We start from the raw sequence: 13969 nt of genomic DNA on the forward strand, positions 1-13969 counted from the left end.
GGCCCCCGATGCTGACATTTCGGTTTTTGAACGATTTCACGATTTTATGGAAGAACATCGTAACGTTATACTCACATAATATTGTGGTGAGACTAACTTGCCAAAAATTAGTTGGGAACTTCTGGCCGGAGTAACTTCATGTCAAAATGCCAATCTTTTGCTCGACAATGCCTTCGCATTCAACTTAAAGCAGGTCGTACAGGGGCCGACACGTATTTCATCAGGAGCAAGCTCGCTTCTTGATCTTGTGTTTATTAGCGATGCCACTGGGAAACTCGGATTCTCTATTGATGTTATCCCAGGTATTTCTGACCACGAAGCAGTGCTGTTCGAAAGCAACATGGCAACATCTTAACTCGCCCGCCCTTGAGTTAAGAAAACCGTTTCTCAACTTTAACAATGCCCTAGAAGAAAGTATTTTAGATTTATTGGAGCAAGACTACGATCAATTCATCGAAAAACACGCGGCTGGTCTCATGAATGTCAATGACCTATGGGTGCAGTTCAAGACTATTGTACATGAATGTATCACAAGATACGTGCCGAAGAAATATAGTAAACACTGTAAAAAGACCATGGTAAGGAAAGGTATGCACATTAAACACACAAAAATAACGGAAAAGAAAATTGGAAACACAAGTCTTTTCATTCTTCTTGTGTCCATGTTTTCTGTGCTTGCATTTCCATACCATCAATCCATATCAACTTGCTCAACCTTATGCTGCTTCGTATTGACAGGTGCAAATGCCGTTTGCAAGATTTCTATATTTTGTAAATGGTAATGCTCGGGTTCTCCAGCCGAATTTTTTCGTTCATTGGAATAAGTTATTTTGGGCAATGAACCAGCCAAGTCGTACATTACAACGTGGATAACTTGCGACATCATTTAAGATATAGCTGGAAATGGGGCAGAAATCATAGCACACAGGAAATACACCACACAGAGCGTGCTGTGTTTGCATGTTTCCTCCTAGTGTCATTGTTTTCTACACCGCTTATTCTTCGTGTCAGTGTTGTCACATTGCACTTGGGTTCTACACCCAACTGTCACAGCCAACACAGCATACATACAGATTTGTGTTCGAGAAACAAGCCTCTTGAATCTGAAAGAACCTGTGTTTATTCTGCTTTACTGAAAAAAAAAGAACTTGTATGACTAGACACTAGAGCAGGGTGTGAGATCGGGATACTTGGTATTGCATGCCGAAGTGACCAGCGCAAGAGTGAACTCGGGACACTAAAAAGGTGGCAAGAACAGGTGCGAACTTCCAACTAGTGTTTATTACGAAAAGGCATGTATGTATACTCTTGTGCACTTGATCATAGTCAGTTACAAGAGCGCACTAAGGCCTCCCCAAGGCCTAAGGCGGCCTCCCACATACAGACCCCAGGTATGCAAATTCTTTAATGTCAAGGCTAGGGATAGTTTGCTAACGCCGTTGCCTTCTGCGATATCTGCCCCCTTAATGATGTGCCTAGTGCTTTCTTGTGCGTTGCTTGCTATTATTTCTGTTTTTTCTGAGTGGATGACATTTGCATCGGGAGTTGTGGCTTCCAAGGAAACCCTCTCTCCCTTGTGTATTTCGTATTATGTTCCTGTAGTCTCATATTTAGGCACCTTCCCGCTTGTCCCACGTAACGCTGCCCACAGGAAAGAGGTGTGCTATTCACTACTCCCCCTGAGCATTTCGACGAAACCTTTTCTGTGAGCGATGTTGCATGAAATTGATTGTCTGCTGACAGGACATAGTTACACCTAAGTGATACTATTCGCAGGAATCTAACAGTCATCCCATACATTCACGCTATCCTGCATGCGCTAAAGAAAATAGGCCAAAGGGCGGGAGTTTCGGTCGTCTTTCCCGCACCCCACAAGTTATCTCAGTTATGTGCCAAAACCAGCCCTGTCAGCAGACAATCAAAATCATGCAACATTGTGCACAGAAAGGGTTTCATCAAGTGCTCAAGAGGAATAGTGTATAGCATACCTCTTTCCTTCGGGCAGCGTTACTTGGGACAAATGGGAAGTTGCCTAAACTGGAGACCACAGGAGCATAATCAGAAAGTACAAAAAGGGAGAGAAGGTTTCCTTGGAATCCATTCCTCCCAATGCAAATATCATCGGCTGTTTTAAAAAAAACAGAAATAATAGCAAGCAGTGTGAAAGAAAACGCTAGACTCATCATTGAGGTAGCGGTTAAGGCAGAATGCAACTGCTTTAGCAAGCCATCCCTATAGCACTGACTGTTAAAGAATTTGTATATCTGGTGTCAGTATGCGGGAAGCCTCCTTAGGCCTTGGTGCGCTCGGTTATTTGCGATGACCATGTTGACTTGCATGATTGTAACTGATTAAGATCAAGGGCGCAAGAGTACATATAGATACCTATTTGTAATGAACAACGGTTCGAAGTTTACGCCTGTCCTTGTCAGCTTTTTAGTGTCCCGTGTCCACTCTTGCGCTAGTCCTTTCCGCATAGACACTAGATTTTGACTGACTAGAGGAAGGATTGGTTGAGACTTGGAATGACTGGCTGCTTGCAGAGGCCTTCGGCTTTGCCTGAAGAGAAAGACACACCAATCAATTAAGGCTGTTCAATTATTTACCGTCATCATCACTATTGTTACTCAGATAAAGCATGATTTCTAATTCACAACTATCACTACAAGTGCACTTGTCAAAAGAAATGGTTCAGACTCAGCCATGTTGTATATATTCATTCGTAGCCTTATAGGATAAAAAGCTTCAGATAGAAAGGACCCAAGTCAATTGATGGTTTGCTTGGAACAGCCAAAGATGTCACGTGCACATTATGACATTCGGAGATTACATTTCCCATATTTAGGTAGAGCTGCCATGGCCACATACTGTAGGCCATAGCTTTAAACTTTCACTGCTCCACTAAAACACCTTGCAGATTTTACTGTTTCCTAAAACAATGAAGCACTCTTGAAACAAGCGCAAACCATGCATGTTGTTTACTTCCGACGCAGAACAAGCAAGCCAAAGATATTGTCCAGCTGACAGGTGGTAGAATAGCAAAAATACAAAGAAACCATGCTTGCACCACAACTGTCTCAACAGCTGTCAGCCCCTTTCGGATATGGTTTGTTGTGTCACGGAAGAAGTATCAATGTGTAATGTTCTTTTACTCGAGCAGTGAAAATTGAAAGTTACGGTCGTGAATGCATCGACATACCCTTCCCATCTTCCTAAAAAGTTATACTATTGCACTGTGTTCACCGAAAAATTTGCCCTTTATGAAAAGAAACCTGCAACTATGCCTGGACCCCATACATGGCTCCGGCAGGCAATACTGTTTATTCTGTCCACTTCTTCACTTGCGATCCCATAACCAAACAAATAATACAACACATTTTTTCCAGATTGCATTGCTTAATGTGAATGCGCTTAATTCGGGAAATTTCTGAAATGAATCAAGCCTCTCTTAAAAAAAATTTTGAAGTAGAGTAATTCATTAACATGCCTAAAAATGAGAATTTCCTGTAGATTTTGAGAGCCAATGAAAACAGAGCTATTTGCTCAAATTTCTACGACTCATGGCAACAGGATGGCCAAATTCCATGCTGTTAATAAATGCAAAGGACAAAAAACTTTGGTCAATTTGCGCAATGTATCGTTCCAAAAATTTTTTTTCTTTATACCGTAGTGGGGATACTCTGTGGTAATTAGTTAGAATTAATGCTATTGGCCTGCAGTCTGGTACAAAATATTTTTAAAGCCACAGCGACAACACCATTTCCTTCGTATCTATCCAAAATGCACATTCGGTAAAATCCAGGGAAAATGCTTCTAACTAAACAGGTCATTCTATATTGTGTTTTGCAGAGACACCTTTTTTTCTTGGGAAACTAAGGTTGATTTCATTGTCGCCAGGCTCGGGCAGCAAAATAAATTTTTAAATCAAAATTAAAAGTGATCGCCAGGCATGTGCAGTTGAATTTATCTGGACATGCCCTACTATCTGCAGTACACATGTTGCCACTTCAAAGGCTTGCAAGAAGGCACCAGTTATATTTTCTAAGGCAAGAAGGCAATGAAATATGTTACTTAAGGCAATTAGTCACAGGAGTCCTGGATCAGTAGAAAAAAATTTAAAGACTATAAATTGTTTAGATGTCTTAAGTCACACATTACTGAGTCACCATCTATTGCTTACCATTAGTCTTAAAAGTACCACCATTGCATTGTGCTAAAACTAATCTAAAAAACTGAAACCTGGCACTATAAAAATGAAGCTTGAGAATGAAGGCCTGCTCAACAAGCAACGGAACGACAAAAATGATACGCATGATAAATAAAAAAGGCGCTGTTGAGGATGGTAAAGAACTAGGCACCATGACTCTCTGGCCACAACAATACCATGGTCCTTACGGCTCATCGTGCCCATTTTGCAACACAGGAATCCAAAATGTGACAGTGACACACCTATTATGGACGTGCCCAGGGCTCCATCTAAGCCGTCTCCGCCATCTCCGGGCAACAGGCCTTCGGCCTGGCCGCCCACCCGACCTTGAACGTTGGATTCATGGACCCCATCATCGTTCACTCCTAGATTTCTTGCACGAGTCGAATCTGTTCGTGTATTTCTAACATCTTTTGTATTATGCCTAAGGGCATGCTTTCGAATTAAAAAAAAAAAACTAGGCACCATGACGAAATTTGTAAATATGCAAGCATAGGATGGACTCAGTTGGCGCAAGCCAGATATATTTACAGATTACTAGGAAAGGCCTTCGTCCTGCAGTGGACATAATGTGTGTGAGAGCTTTGCGCCTCTTCGATTATGCAGTCCCAGACTGTCCGCAAACCACCTGTGGCTTCCGCTCTGGCTAGCATTGACAAAAGGGCGCATCCCAGTCATGTCATCCAGCTGCCTGGGACTGTCCGAGGTTTTGTTTGAAAGCACCGTGATTAGAAGTCGCTCTCCTGGCTGCTGTTGTCTGCTCTTAGCTACTTAAATTATGGGGCTTTAAGTGCCAAATCCACTTTCTGATTACGAGGCATGCCGTAGTGGAGGACTCCGGAAATTTCGACCACCTGGGGTTCGTTAACGTGCACCTACATCTAAGTACATGGGTGTTTTCATATTTTGCCCCCATTGAAATGCGGCAACCATGAACGGCATTCAATCCCGTGACCTCGTGCTTTTAGCTACTAGTAGATAGCGCCCTACCCAGCAAATTGAGTAGCGTGGTTTTCAAAATGGTGCAGTCTCAGAGGCCATGTCGTCGATACAACCATAAAGTTTGCATAATGGAATCGCAGCCTGAGCACATTGAACATGTTAACAAAGCTCAGTTTACATCGTGCTCTCGCTCTTCGTGCCCCTTAACCGCTGTATTTAAGCCAGCTCATTCATTTCCTGCAATATTTAAGCGTCATTGCCACACGAAAATAAGCAAAAACACGGTTGTGCCACATCCCTGTTCACCCACAATGCACAGGCCGATATCCTCAAAGCTCGTGAAACCGTCTACTAAAGGCCGGACGTGTGTCTAGGACAGAGCGCGTCTACACCGTCTACTAATCCTGCACATCCAAAAGCGAAATCTCGAATTTGGGTAACAGAACAGATCAGCACACATGCCAACAGCAATTGGTGAAGCTCTGATTATACAGGTTGTCCCACGTAACTTGAGCACAACAATAAAATATGCGAATATCACGTAGCTCGACAGAACCAAGGTAATGTTGTTTGCCGTAGCTTGGAGATACTCAGATATTTTTTCATTCCGCCAAAATAAATATTTCATCTTCGTTAATTATAGAACATTTCAAATATTATAATTACATTAGAAGTGTCCATGAGAAAATTGTAGAGCAACATGAAAAGCTCACCATACAGCTTTCTGTTGTTCGAGACATGCTGCGTAGAAGTGTTTTTTCGAGAAAGAAGCTAGCGAATACACGCAAAGTACTGCGAATGGACAGTCACGCAACAATTTAGTGTGTTTTTGCAGGCTTCTTTCACGCTAGGAAAAACACTTTTATGTAGCATGTATTATTCATAATATTTGAGAAGTTGATTATTTACTGAATACTAATTATTTTATCTGGAAAAATGAAAAAAATGAGTATCTCCAAGCGAGGGCAAACAACATTACCTTGGTTCTGTCCAGCTACGTGGGATTTGCATATTTTCAATATTTGGGTCAAGTTACGTGAGACACCCTGTATGCCACGCCAGCTACCAGCATTAAATATCTACGTGCAATATGATACGTTTCCTCGCAAACAGTTTCACTCATCTGAAAAGCGAAATCTACCTGTTTACTATGCATATAGCAATGAGCATGGCACATTTCACGAAACACATCAAGAAAAGCAAGCATTTGGGCCTGATCGCTGAGCTTTGTCTTAAAAAACACAAGGACTAAGGTTGCAGCAATTAGACCACTCATGAAAACCTCGCATTATGGCCCATGAAGCATCCATTTACGGGAAGTGATAGCTGAGTGCATGATATTTGCTGTCTGGAACGCGCAAAGTGCACATAAACAAACAGCGTCTTTTACAACATGGCGTCAAGCCCGCGTGCATCTTTTTAAGACAGCCGCCGTCTGCTAGCTACTTGCATATGTCTGAACAAATATCTGCTGACAGCTCTGAGAGTCCGCAGGGTCTGTGACTTCTGGTAAAACGAATTCGATACTGGCTGCTCTCGGACTGGTGGGCGGGGCTTCCGAAGCTGATTGAGAAAATCGAAGGCGGCACAGCAGTGCTAAGCAGTCCAGGACTGTCAAGGACTGATAATCGAAGAGGCCCACTAATGCTTTCTGTTCCTATCCTATGTAATGTCTTCATACTGATCAGCTGAAGCTGCATGGCAAGGTATCTTGTTAGTGCGCTGAAGACAAGCCTCTTGCCCAAACATTGACTATAGAGACGACCATCGTTCGACAACTGTTGATCCGTTCATAGAAGTGAGGATTCCGCGACAAACTTTTCAATGAAGTATGCAATATGATGAGGAACACGTTTCATAAAACTTCATAAGTATACCTGACCATTGACTCACTTTTGCATGTAAGTAAATATTATGAAATTGTCGCTGTGAACAGTTGTCCCCGACTGCTGTGCACTTGTGATAAAAAATTAACCGTATATGAAAGTTTGTATATTTAGCCAGGAGAGCCGCGCTTGCTGGATGACTCATCATTTATTGGGAAAAAAATTCAGCAGTGAGCAGCAATTGTATCACTAATGACCTTGAACATCTTTTATAATTTGTAAACACCTGTTGTCGAACAGCCCACTTACTGAAGTTTTGAACACATTGTACAGAATTATAGCACGTACTACACGAAATAAGATCTGTAATAGACCTTACCAAATATAATATTAGTGTGGCGGCAGGTCAAATGGCTCCTCAGCAATGCTTGCGTCCTTCCTGGGAGAACCAAAAACGACATTTGGCTTACACTGACAGCACCAAACCACATAATTTAGGTTGCTAACAAGTGCCCCAGAACATAGGAAGTTCTAATTAGATATGGTCAACCTGCTTAACCATGTCACAGACATTGAATGATAGAATGTACTTTATGGTGCCTCAACTTTGTGAAATACATGCTAATACAAACATGCTAGTAAGCAGAAATAAATTGGATGTATGAAAATTTTCAGTAAACCTTTATTTCCTAGCAACCACAAGTCGCTCTTTGTGAAGTCCAACAAGTGAGTGTCTAACCTACACTAAGAAGGTGGAAAATTCGGTATCCTTTCTGGTGAATAACTAACCATATTACCCAGCAATACAAAGGTGAATTGCAAGTATTATATTGATTAAAGAAACAGTTCAGTGCTGCCAAGCAAGTACAATAAATAAATTATTTCAAATTCATCTTCATGTCAGGCTAATCAAGTTAATTTTCTTTAGATCACGTGAGAGAATGGTTAGAAAAAAATATTGGAATCTGTCCACAATGTTGAAGCAATTTTATGACGGCCTGCAGGTAGCAGTTGTTAATATAAGACCTGGCGCAGGGGGAGAAAAGACAAAGTGTGATAAAACCCCATGTGGCCTATGCTGTGCAGGCACTAAATACAGTTTTATTACAATTATGATGTGCAACACAGCAGATGTAAGAGATGGAGACTCTCAGGCGGTATTTTCCTATGTTGTTAAGAGAAATTGTTTCAAGGAGCGTGACTCCTTAACCCTTCGAGGGTCAATGACGTAAATATAGCGTGCCGCGAACAAGTACAAAAATGGTCGATGCCGTATATTTACGGCACCGTGTGTAGGTTTAAAAAGCGCGCCAATTTCCTAACCTTTGCTTTATTTCATGTGCTGCCACTATGTGGAAATACAGGGAATTTCTTTTGCACCCTTCGCTCTCCGAGTTTTCGATACATGGCTTGTTTTAGCGATAGAACTGATGGCTATCTCGTTACTAATCGCTCAAAAGGCTACTGCTTGTTTCTCGCTCATTTAGTGCTCACAGCGGTGCGCATAGGAAGGATGCTGCCATGCTTGCGTTTCCATTGCTCCTTCTTTTTTTGAGACTCGCGAAACTTATTGCATCTGGTTGGCGATAAGATGAAGATTAGCGGCATTTTGCCACACGCATTGCTTTTTTGATGGGCACACAACCGCAGTCTTCTTGAGTGCGTGCACCTACACACTTCGATTACGCTATGAATGCGCATATTAGTGTAGGAGCACGAACATCTAAGCCTTGCAAAATGTTCTCGTGTGCACATTTTCAAAGCCTTGAAAATAACAATATATCAAATTTTTTACTCTTATCAGCTTATTTTCTTTTTTATTATTGCTATTCATAAATAAAGAGTACATATATACCAACGCAAACAGTTAACATGCCACAGTGTATTTGCTTTTAAACACGATTGTTGTATCATGAAGCCTTGCATCACATACTTCCTTATTCTCATTCCTGCTGGCCTTGCAATGAAGTGGCATGTTTAAGCCATAACTGTTTTTCAGCGAAAGCTTGTGCTCCCACAGGTGTTCACTAATACAACGGTCAGTTTGTCCGATATACTCTTCCCCACACTTCCACGGTATACGACCGCTTCTTCACACTTCACAAAAGGGTTTGTATGTTTAATAGAACAGTTTAATTTTAGAGTCATGAGATCCAATCAGGCGGCACAAAGTAGCGAGCTTTCGGGGCACGGCAAAAACCACAGGAATATTACATTTCGCGGCGACGTGTTTAAGATTACGCGCTACTTCGTGAGGATACGGTATCGCCACTGTATACGGCAGAAATTCCTTGCGGGCACGAGGTCGGTATGCCGACCCTGCAATTAATTGTTGCAGTATAAGTCTACGCACTCCAAGACTGTTAAACGTGCGATTGCCACTATGTGCCTTGAATTCACCCTTAAAGAATTGTGCTGTCATAAGGCCCACAAAAGCTTTGACGAACAGATTTTGAAGTTGAAGAAAGCTGGCTTTCCTTGTTTGGTTTTGAGCAATGTTTTGGAGGCGTTGTTGAAACAGGTGAAAAAAGAAAGAAACTGAAGCAGTGAAGAAGGTCAAACATTAGAAAAGAAATCTAAAGCAGTGGTGATACCGTATTCTCACAAAGTGCCGCATAATCTTAAACATGTCATCGAGAAATACAAAATTCCTGTGGTTTCTTCCGTGCCCCAAAAACTTGCTACTTTGTGCCGTCTGATTGGATATGATGACTAAGAAAGTAGAGTGTTCTAGTAAACACAGAAACCCTTTTGTGAAGGACGGAGAAGGGGTCGTATACTGCATACCGCTGAAGTGTGGGAAGGCGTCAACCGGACAAACTGGTCGATGTATTAATGAACGCCTGCAGTTGCACAAGCTTTCACTCACAAATGGTTATGGCTAAAACCTGCTGCTTCATTGCAAGGCATGGGAGAATGCGAATAAGCAAGTATGTGAAGCAAGGCTTCATGATACAACAATCTTGTTTAAAAGCGAAGACACTGTGGCACGTGAACTGTTGGAGGCCAACCAGACTATGAAAAGAGGGGACGCCTGGGTCGACACGCCTTCTCCGACTATTTACAGAAATGAATGCATGTTTTTAGATAAGTTTTAGATTTTGTTTAATCTTATGAGTTCCTTCATATACATCTTCCATATTTTCGCGCATGCGCATTCACATAATCAGTGCTTCTTTTTTTCTTCCCCCTCTCCCCATGGCTATATATTCAGCGGTTTTGACCTCAATAAACAGTTGCAAGTAGCCCCTTGTCCTGTCTGTTCTTTCTGACTGTGCTGTCTCTGTTGGCACTTCACCTATTGAAATGTAGTTTTCCCCCTTCCATGAGCTCATCTAGCACTGTAGAGAAGACAGAAAACAAATCACTCTACCCGTTTAGTAGCCTTACTTCACGTCATATAGGGTAGGAAGTTTCCAATGAAGCAGAATACGTTTACTACGCTGGTTCTTACAGCAGCTAGTGTTTTACGACTAGCTGAAAGTGTTCTTGGTAGTGAAAAGTCGCAATTAAAGTGGTTGAGCACCTTTTTAATGTCTCCTACAAAGTGCCACGCATGTTCAAGTAAGCAAAACTACTACTGAAAGGCAAGCTCCGCTATCTGGGCCTGAAGGATTTTCTGTGGTGAGCATCGAGCTGGAGCTATTCCCTGTACTCAAAGGTGTTTTTACCTTTTCTATTGGTGCACCTGAACACAGAAGCATGTTTTTGCTACAGGAACACCGGAGAGCACGTTTAACACTTGGCACCACCCCGACGTGGAGGGGAGCTTCCATAACCAAGTACAATGTTTGCTTTTAACGGTGCGTTCGCACTGCCTTTTAGCATGCATTGCCACGAAGCATTTAACGGAGTTGAACGTAGCTGACGTCTCAGGTCAGACAACTTCGAGAAAGCCAAGGCCTATGACTGTTATGCAATCTGTACACAAAGGCAACCAGCAATTCAAGCAAATTGCTCAGAGAGTTGAAACAACCTTTTTATTTTCAGTGCCAAGCAATCTGGGCACGTACAAAATGTTAACCGGACCAGGGTAACAAGTGAACTTTACATAAAAAAGTATGTGCTGGAGATCATAGATACTACAGTTGCTGCTCTTTACAATATCCCACTTTCCTGCAGCCGCAATTATATAGGACAAACTGGCTGACGACTCAAGGATTATCTTACAAATTATGTACAGACCCTTGACACAACATGTCGGAGCAACATAGCTATTGATGCTGCTTTGTGCAGTTGTACACCAAACTTTTAGCAGTGAAGTATCTTCATGACACATTTTCAAAGCAGACATAATTTTCAGAATAGCTGTCACAATGCTAGCGTGTCATCACTTAACCTGCTTGACAAATCGAAGTATTCAGATCAACCTGCCGGAGCGTTCTGAATTGGCCTGCTTGGTGCATGTTTAGAAGGGAACTGAACAGGGCGACAGACAGGACAAAGGGAATATGTTGCTGTGTACAACGCTGTCACTTCGTACTGGCAGTAGCACTGTTCGTTCCCTTTTAAATATTCATATCTTTTGGTCGCCTGACCACGCAACGCAGCTGCGAGCTCAGGCAATAATTTTACTTTGTTACGTTGCCTTCCAATGTTGAACTTATTTACATCATAGCAAACTCACATGTAATAGTTAGCTCAACACTAGCTCACAGTGAGCTTATTTGTGACTAATCTTAGTTACCATGGAGCTCATGCATGCTAGCGATCAGTGTGCAGTGTTTTTGCATACTCATTAAGTCAACACTGGACAAACAGTTATTTTATTGGTGCGTGTTTTATCTGTTGCCGCAAATCTTGAACTCTGGCACTATAAGTGTTTTTAAAACACCACTCATATGTGCACCCAAGTCAGGTATGAAACAATATCCCTTTCAAGTCGACGTGCTCATGCTGAACCAATTTGTTGGCACAGGAAAACAAATCATCCATTATCCTTTGAATGCATCTGCAAAAATTACTCTACTTGCATAGGCCTCGTCATTCCACCAACATTTGCAGTCACTGTCCATTAAGACTGCATATGCAAGACAGATATACAATAGAATGGCACAGCTTACCAGAACAAAGAGCACCATTAGACAGACTGCTGTGGCACACTGACATTGCAAGCAGGACCGCTGGCTGAGAAACTGAGCGCAAACCGGCATACAGACATCCTTCACTGGCGCAATAGCTGCAATTGAAGCAAATAATACCAGGTATTTTCAGACCGGTCGTCCACAGTAAAGCAAAAACATTTTCGTATACAAATACTCTTGCACATAAGCTCGTCACCGAATTACCGATTGCTGTGGTGTCGTTTGGTGTCTTCAATTGTATCGTTCAACTCATTTAAAAAAAAGACTTCATGAAGCACCTTCTATTCGGCAAAACAGCAGACATCTTGCTCTACATAACTCAAAACATATATTTTAGAATAATTATTGTAGTGAAGCCTATATGCTAAAAATTAGTCTACGCAACTAGAGACAGTCAGTATTAGAACCAGCCTTGAACATCAGTGTTGACACACCTTTTGATTTTTTTATACCAGTTTGGAACATTTTTAACTTTGGATGTCCATTACACACTTTTGGCCACCGCTATTCTGTGTCAAGGTTACGTTAAAAATTACTTATCACATGCGCTTGCTTTACAATTACGGCCGCAGATGGGCAAAATTTACGTGGCAATCCACTCCCAGGTTACGTTAAATGCTGACGTATTGCCTCAGAACGTTGATAGTCAGCCTGGTAGCTGTCTGAAGTAAAAACAAAACAAAAACAAAAACTCGCGAAACATCTGATACCGATTGCCAGCTAGAAAAATAATCAATTTCTTCTCCAGCGAACCTTATGGGTACACGCGGACACTTTCAAGTGCGATCGCGCACGATTGATCGGGCTCGATCCCACAGTGTTCCAAGGCACCGTGTTACACCAGTCTTACCTAACACTGCAGATCGCACGATGTTACGGCAGCAAGGACGCTACACCGTCCATTCATTGTGATGTAGGAGTATCGCATGCAACATGCTCTATGAGGTCTTCATACACAAGCAGACTTTCAATTCCAGAAGCAATCTTTCATTTACGAGTATGAAGACAGCGATTATGCACGCCAATCCAGGACACTGCGTCCTAAGCTTAATGACAAAATAGAATTTCGCTGAGATGCAATGCGTCGCCGAATACGGCTAACATAGTGTTACAGCGCGTCGTGAGAGATTGCTAAGGGGAACAGTAACTGCACTTTATTTTGCAGTGCCAATAACAAAGCATAACAGATTGCTAAACTGGAATTGCAGCGTCTGTAAACCAGCTGCCACATACAGCCGATAACGAACTGCTACAGACGACATCGTCGCTGATGTTGCCTACGCGTCTCAATGTACTCTACAAGAAATCAGCACAACAAACGGTACACCATTTATCACAGACTCGCAATGCCGCGCCTTTATCAATCCTCATGACCAAGCGGGAATGTCGTTACAGGGCATTGACAGGGCATGCTCACACAACACAGTTGAGACCTTCACCGGCCATCGCGTGCATTTCGCACGCGCGGCGTGCACCAACAATGAAAAAGGACACTTAAATCGCTTACTTGCGTAGCAGTCCATCGTCGATTCCTTCTTATTCTCTCAGTGAAGTCCCAAATGCAACAGGTATACAACAGGTATACCACCACCGCACACCGCCATTTCCACAGGTTGGGCCTGTGAACCTGGACTGGGAGCGACAGGGCCAGAGCGTGATAGCCACGATACCCCTACGGGCATCCTGGCTATCACGCTAGGGCCCACGGGCCGACGGCTTTCTCCCGCTACCAGGGGACGCTGACTTGCGTCCGAACACCAACCACACCGTTCTAGGGTCTCGATGATGATGACAATGGCCTCATGTTGTGGCTCATACGCACACGAGGGGTTTGGCCAAGAATTGCGTGCTGAAACGATTACCTATTCTTTTGGAGTGTTACCAATTCGATGTGAGCAAAAAAAGAAAAA

The 13969-nt window shown here is 42.5% G+C and overlaps 1 long non-coding RNA gene across 2 annotated transcripts; it reads right to left on the minus strand.

Annotated features, from left to right (window-relative positions):
- Positions 1-2511: 2511 nt before the first annotated feature.
- LOC126539066 (uncharacterized) lies at positions 2512-13636 on the minus strand. Of its 2 annotated transcripts, none has more exons than XR_011893057.1 (3): positions 13567-13636; positions 7355-7414; positions 2512-2559 (listed from the first exon to the last, which is right to left on the minus strand). It is a non-coding gene; the product is annotated as an uncharacterized lncRNA (long non-coding RNA). The 2 variants fall into 2 exon arrangements; XR_008613711.2 differs by lacking the exon at positions 13567-13636 and adding an exon at positions 12039-12120.
- Between the last annotated feature and the right edge of the window lie 333 nt (positions 13637-13969).

The sequence above is a fragment of the Dermacentor andersoni genome, chromosome 3, assembly GCF_023375885.2.
Source record: "Dermacentor andersoni chromosome 3, qqDerAnde1_hic_scaffold, whole genome shotgun sequence".
Lineage (NCBI taxonomy): Eukaryota > Metazoa > Arthropoda > Arachnida > Ixodida > Ixodidae > Dermacentor > Dermacentor andersoni.